Consider the following 7,885-nt stretch of genomic DNA (forward strand, 5'->3'; position numbering starts at 1 on the left):
GCGCCTGAGTCCTCCAATGCCTTCGAAAGATGCTCTAATTTCGCGTCGAGTATCCCGATTAAAGCGGAACACAGGCAGTGGTCTTTCGGCATCTGCACTGGGGATTGGGTACCGTTTCGGGGGACTCTTCTCTTCGCTGCGGTATGCATTCCCTTCCTTTGATCCGCAGCCCGCACGCGGCTCATCCGCCCAATTTAGGTGATATTCAGCTATAAGGGGCGGCCGGACTCCGGAAAGCTCATCCTTGAGAAGGCTTTTCAACTCACCTCTGCTATGGAATCAGCTGTGACGCGTAATACAGGTTCATACCTGGGGTTGTATGTATGCGTATGGGCCTGCGTCCTACGTGGAGAGCATTCCTCATATCCCCGTATCAATATCTGGCCTCTGTGGGACTGCTGTAGCCTCTTCTCCACCGCGCCTAAACTCTGTAGCTTTCTGGATAGCAGTGGAACGATTGACATTGGACTATGGACCGAAGGGTTCGGAATGCGAGTGCAACGTCACAGGCTGAAAGGATCAGCCAAAATGGATTGAATCGAGGAAGTTGCCGATGCCGGGTGCATGAAGCTGAATAGCTGCTGCGTTGCGTATGCGCTCCCTGGTTTCCGGTTTGTCTGTAACCGTGGCGACAACAAAATGGTCATAACTTGGTGTACTCATGAACTTATTGAAACTATCTGCAGGCGTTTCATTATAAACGGAATTGAGGCGTCGGTCCAGGGGTTGAAGATCAGTATTCCGATCCAGGCCAAAGAGGTCAACAGCGGCAACGTTATTGAGGCAGCAAGCATCATTGGTTTGAATCGCTCTGCACGCTAGCGAACAGTTCGGCTTCCTGGTCAGTTTGATGATCCGACGAACTTTCCCCCCATTCCTAGCATGGATTTCCACACACTCTCGGGGGTCTGAATCAGACCGCTTCTTGAATACGCCAGCCAAATCGTCTCTTCAGGATGCAAGAAAAATACGATCCTCGTTAAGCTTCACCAGCAAGCTGCTATGAGAATTTCGGCCGTTGTTAAATCCGTTGATTATGAGACACGTCTAGCCCGTGGTTGGCCTATTTCCCCGGAGTATCTTCGCCTCCGAAGAGACCTAATACTTATTTATATCCTGTTTGAACAAGGCTTGGCCAACATACTTTTCACCGTTGACCTAAATGACACACGGAGGAGCATGGTAATAAGATTTTCAAGCTCAGAGTACACCATTCATTCGACAACAATTTTTCTGATTTCAGGAAGAAGGTATGCGGAATAACCTTCTTTCACTGGCCATTCACACAAACCCAGTTTAAAGTACTTTTAGAACCCTTTTAGTTTACTCCTTGCGCCAGAAAGATTACTGACCCAAGCTGAGAACCCTTAGAGCAGTACTACCCCTTTTATCGTTTACGCTTCTGAGGTGAACAGAAGCCGTTGAGCGATGAGAACAACCCCAAGAATTTTGGGAAAGCCATGATCCTCTGTATCAATCCGCGAATCCGTGAGGCTTCCTTTGAACTTGACACAAACGGTACACCTTTTTAGTTCCACTTGTGGTTTCCCAGTTATATTTTAAGGTTCATTTTGAAATCAACGTGAGGTCATAACATATAACATTTTGGAGAGTACCCGGTGTTTCATTGACGCATTCTGTGACGCTTGGCTATTTCATCCTTAATGTGGCTTTCACGGCCTCTGTCTGAGTCCTTTTGTTTAGTCGATAGGGTTCCGATAGGGACAGTGGCGTGAATAGTAGTACCATTCGTGACAAAACCAACGAGATGTGGCCCTGTTTTCTTCGCTTTCGATTGCACGTTGATTACCTTCTGGGGTTGCTTTGCATGCAATATCATATTCAGCTGCGAGAAAAAGGGAGTGTCCAACCTTTGCAGCATCAGCCCTGAGATTGAAAAGATTCCGGCATTTGGTAAGAAGTTTCTGGATTGTTAATTCAAGGTCCTGTTCAATCCAATTCAGCGGCGGGGTCCGAACCTCTGTCTCATGTGGAGACTGAAGACCAGGAACCAAGATGATACATCTGAACTGGTCCTCGGTCGTGGTGCTGATCCGAAAGCGCTTGCGTTCCTCGTTGGCCACACTGGCATAAATGATAAGATATTCCGTATTCTTTCGTAATCCTGAGATAGTGAAAACGAGTATCGAACAAGAAACTTTGCTCGCTGAATACATTGGCCAGGATCTTGATGGAATCGGCAAAACCAAGGCCACGAAAGGGTACTAATTTTTTGTGAATAGGCCATCCCCAACTTCTCCAGTCTCCACAGCAAAAGTCAAACTTTGCATGCATCGTCAAACTGACCGAAGCCCCTCTGGACATGCGCTTATATATCTTGAAACAACCTTTCAGCGTTCGTCTGGATTCAACGTCAAAATTGAATTCAGTAAACATACTTACAGCAGCACCTGCGAGAGCAAACTGAGGCCCAAAGATTTTTGTCATATTCGCTGATATGCGAAAAATCAGCAAGCCTCGGTAGAGACTCTTCCAACTGCTTCTGTTGCTGCTCTAGATTTACTTGGATTAGCTCTGTCGAAAGTGACATCGGGGTTCGGTCAGCCACCAGTTGTTTTGACCTGCTTGTTGTTCGTGCAGTTCTGTGCCGGTCCTTGGCTTCCTGCTTCGCACACCATGGCATATCAAAAGGCACGATAGCTTCAGACAGCACTCTCTGGAAACAAAGGAAGATTATTACAACTGTATTTACAGGATGGTCGCAGGTTCCACAAGGTTGTACCGGAATTTACGGTAAGGGGCCAGACGCCCCAAGCTAATGACACTCGATCAGGGCATGCCTACGTTTGGTCCATCCAGTTGACGTGCTGTTCGATTATTAGGAGCGGCTGGCCTCTGAACCCCTCTCGATTGAGGAAGCCGTTCGACCACCTGGAGCTTTGATTTCAATTGTAATCATTTCTGCGGATGCTGCCGCATGTTAGTCCGTCAATAAGGCTGTAAGCATGTCTGTCAGGGATTCGTTGTCCTCCACTTTAGAGGCATATCACGCCTGTCTGGTGTCCCGTGCGGCATAATTCCCTTACCGAGCCGTAGTTTGCCGTCTGAACTTAGTTCTCATGGTGTGGCCGTGCCCATAGTCTGCTTATGCGCGTTTGACGTAAGAGCCGTCCCCGCGTCCACCGTGGAGTGCGTTCCCCATATCACCGAATTAGTATCTGGCCTGTGTGACTATGCAGGCATCCCTTCTGTTAGCCCCTCTCTTGATTTTTCGGATGGTGGTGAGACGATCTGCATGAACCTGAGACTGCAGACTCTGAGGTTGCGACCGTGGGTGAAGCGTTGTATGCTGCTGGAGTAATTCACCGAAATGGGCTGAAAGAGTTACCGATGCTGGGCGCCAGGAGCTGAATAGGTGCTGTGTCGCGTGTGTTCCCTCTGTTTTCCGGTTCGGCAGTAAAGGCGGCGAACACGAAATCGCCAGGATCTGCTGTTCTCGTGAACGTATGGCAGTCATTTACGGTCGTTTCGTTACAAACGACATTGACAAGTTGGTCATAATCAAAATAAGGCCGAAGAGATCATGGCTTTTGTAGTTCCTGGTTGAGCAAGTACCATCAAGTTGATTCCCCTTGAATATTACGGAACACAATTCAGATTCCTGGCAATCGACATCGTGAGTTCGGGTTGTCTGCGGTTTTTGACTTGGTGAACTGTTGTGTGGACCTACGTCGGTCCCTGCCTTACTGCATCGTGCAATAAGGTATATCAAAAGTCACAGCAGTTTCAGCAGTCCGTTGTGTGGACAAAGAAAGACTATTACAGCAGTATTTTTTGGGTCATCAAAAAGTACACCACGAATTCTTGCTACAATCTCCGTCTAATTGACGTAATGTTCGCTTATCATAGGCGGCTGGCTTCTGGACCCGGAGAGAAACTCATTAATGTTGGGGGTGAGGCAAACAAAACCCGGGCAATCACATAAACTTTCTAGAACTCTAACACAAACCCTACTGATTAACTAACTCAAAATAAAACTCTAACACCAGTAGCTCCGAATGCAAACACGTACAAGCGAGCATTGTGAATACGAGTAGACTAAAGCAAGAATGGTGGCGGAAGTAATTTGTCGAGAACGACTCATCTATATCCATCTTAGTTCACGAAAATATGGCGCTTGTTAAAACAACCACGGATACAAAAAATACACTGACCCGAAAGCAAAGTAAAAGTGCTAGGCTTTTGAGGTTGATTGATAAATTAAAAGCATTGAAGAGCTCCATTTGTGTGCAAATCTCCGTTGCCAGTCGAAATTCTTTGCTAGATTGTGCGGACCTCTATGTACTGAAAACTCAAAATTTTAAGCTGAACAATCCGCCAAAAACTTAAGCCCGCAGAAACTGCTACAGCTTGGAAGCCATCTTTAGAGATTACTCTGCCGGCACAGAATGCTGTTTTTAGCCATATAGCCCACATGAAGACTTGTTGGGATCACAGAAGCAAAACGTCTGAGAGCCACAAAACGGCTGCAAAATGAGGAATGGGTCTGGATGGTTTGCTCATGAAAGCGCGGCACTCGCAGGACCGACAGTTTGCTACAAAATGCTACACTCCGCTGTTTGACTTTGGCGTTTTATCTGGTCTAGAATGAAACCGAATGTGATTGCGCACATTTCAGGGGCTACCGCGCTCCCAACGGTAAAACCAGTGATAACCACTCTGCTTTCCATATTTGCAACTGTCATGCGAGGCCACATTAAACTGCGTCTACTCTAAAGTTGATTAAACTCGCGCTTAGTATCAGACAATCATCGTCCTCAAGAACATTCGCAAAAGCGTAGTAGAAGGAAAGAAAGAAGGCGTTCAGCTGTCGCACCCTCCCGGTGCCTAGCTGCCATGCCACCCGAAGGAAGTACGAGGGCTGGGATACTGCCAGGTTATCCAAGCCTAGGCAGGGGAAGTCGAGTTGCGGGGATCGGATTCGAACTACGGACCGTCCGGTTAGTAAATTCGCACTCTAACCACTTGGGCCATCTCGCCCCCAAAAGCATAGTAACCACTTCTTCTTTAAACTTATCCATATAACTTTCGGTCTTGCAAATACTGTTGTTTTTTTCTGATCAACTTATTGGTTTAGACTTCCGTTTTCCTACACCATCGAGATTCGGATCGTCATTTGGGCAATTCCAGAAGACTTTCTGTACTTGCGGTTAGTCCTTGCCCCCTCCAAGCCAGTACATAAAAAAATTCACCGGCGTGACCACATTGAAATTTTCTGGCCACCTTATTGACGCTCGCGTTTTTGGGCCTTTCTCTGAATAGGCGCCGCAACTGCACACCACCCTATCGCAAAATTACCCGAAAGGGGGTAAACCGGACGCTACTGTTGTGTTAGCCCCAAAAGTTCAGCGCTTGCTGCAGCATATGCTTAATCAACTGGGTCAAACATTGAGAGCCTGTTGTTGACCCCACCAACTATTGACGCATTTCACGCTGCCCAAACCTCCGTGCTTGGTACACTACAGTCCAATGAATCGACGCCTCTCAAGTTGCCGTTGGAGAACACCCATAGGCCCACCAGCATTTCACTCTCGAGAAGCACCATCAGCGGAATTGTGTTATAGTCCTTTCAGCCGTGACCTGCTGATCACTTGTCACAATCTTGGTACATTCTAAAGATAGGTCATTTGTTGTCTGTACCTGTTACATGCCAGTTGTTTTTGCCTTCCAATCCAAATCCAAAAACCACCTCCTTCGCCAAATATGGACACCTTTTATCCGTAAATTTGCAACAGAGAGTTAGGCTATCTACTGCGGTCCACTTAACCAGGGTCCTCCCAGTTAACCGATGCTGGACAATACTAGTCTGATTAGAGTGATCTCAACGTATGGGGCTAATGTAGTACAAACTGGTCCTGGTGTTATTGGCGCATCAAGTGATCCTGTCCATTCTGAAGGACTCAGAGATCCGTACACTATTTTCCAGTGTTACCTGAACAGAATAATTAGTTTTCCATCAGTAATTCCACAGACGTAATCATCCGTAGGTACAGAAGGAAACACTACCTTTTGAGAAATTATTCTCCCTTAGAAGAGACTGGTATCCCAAGAGAAAGCAAACTCTACAAGAAACTCATGTTCTGTCAACTGTTTGGCACAGAGTAATTTCGGACCAATATGTGGCGTTGAATCAGCGCTAGCAGTCAGGTGCAAAATTCACACTCATTAAAGGCGATTTCCACTAATCTCTCCCCCTGGTTCATTGCTTCACAATGAGAAAGTCAGTCCATCTCCGTTTCGTTTCGACATACCGGCTAATTAAATTTCAGTGCAACCCGGAATAAAAGGCATCCGCGGGACTGTTCCTGCTTAGGAAATCTTGCTGTGCGGAAGAGGTAAAGTCTATGTGTCCGAGAGAAGCCGTTTGCCACGAACGCGCAAACTTAGTATGTTTGTAAAACCATGTTTGATTTTACCCTGCGATAACGTAACCTAAGTACGACCTAGAAACCGTCCCGAGTGAGTTGTGAGAGTACATATGGAGAGAACCACCCGGCCTTGATATTTGAGAGGGAAAAACGACATAGTTTATTCCATTCCAGTGGCGTTCTATAAGAATTTCCACGGTCCTCTTGCTTTGTCCAGATGACATAGCATCTGGGCACCGAAAGGGTGTTAGAGCTGAGCGACTTTTTCTATGCCAAAGCTTGCTATGCGCTTAGTTTAGGCGGTTGCCACGGGGGATGATGATCGTACCTGATACTCATCATTGCTTTATGTGAGGTCGGACCTCCGTTTCTTATGTGTCCCGGGCGCTCAAAGTCATTAGGTCTCAGAACATTCACTATGGCTCTTTGATACAAGACGCCGTGCCCGGTGCAAAGCACAATTTGGTCAGGCCTTCGATTAGACAATAGTTCACAATTAGGCCCCAAAAACTCAGTGGTTGTGACTGAGCGTTACTGACCGGAAGGTCAGCGGTTATCCCCCAATCACTGCTTCTCAACTGTTCCTTTGTAGACCTGGAAAACTTGAGAGTAACTAAACTCTAGCTCTTCTCTGGGCAGTATAATGGATAGACACCAAAAGAAGGTTACAAATGAGCGGTTTTTCTTGGCTATATATTACAGGGGCACATTCCAACGGAAGCAGAGACACCAAAGAAGGTTACAAATGAGCGGTTTTTCTTGGCTATATATTACAGGGGCACATTCCAACGGAAGCAGAAATTTCAGTTAACAAAAGTAGTTACTGTATCCATGAATGCAAAAATCAAACCTATGAGTTCTCCTTATAAGTAATTATTTTAATTTATTATTTAAAACTCGACATGTACTAAAGACCAGCTTCTAGGTCATTTAACGGAATTTTCTTAACAGCAGTGTATTCGGCCCTGGGACACTTCGTATGTGTATTGAATTCATTTGTTTATTTTGAGCCGTGGTTGACAAGTTCGGTTCCTCAGTTGATTTCCCTTAACAAACCCGCCGAGCTTCTGTACCAGCTGAGCTATTTCCAGTCTCCAAAGTTGGAGGAGGATATTTGTGTTCCGCCTTAAATAGGCCGTTCGTGCAAAGTTAGGCACAAGATACTGTTCCAGGGTCGCACATGTGTTCAAAAAGTTACCCGAACCGAATATACAAGCCACATGTACATAGGAAACACTCTTTTTGTAACACGACATTTAGCTTGCCTTACATTACAATGCTCGTCTTTACACTTGGGGTGCTAGCCAAAAAGTTAAACCGAATATACAAGCCACATGTACATAGGAAACACTCTTTTTGTAACACGACATTTAGCTTGCCTTACATTACAATGCTTGCTCTTACACTTGGGGTGCTAGCAATAATAATAATAATAATAATAATAATAATAATAATGATAATAATAATAATGTTTATTCCCAACTTGTGGGTGGCAT

Source organism: Opisthorchis viverrini (assembly GCF_000715545.1).
Source record: "Opisthorchis viverrini unplaced genomic scaffold opera_v5_53, whole genome shotgun sequence".
NCBI lineage: Eukaryota > Metazoa > Platyhelminthes > Trematoda > Opisthorchiida > Opisthorchiidae > Opisthorchis > Opisthorchis viverrini.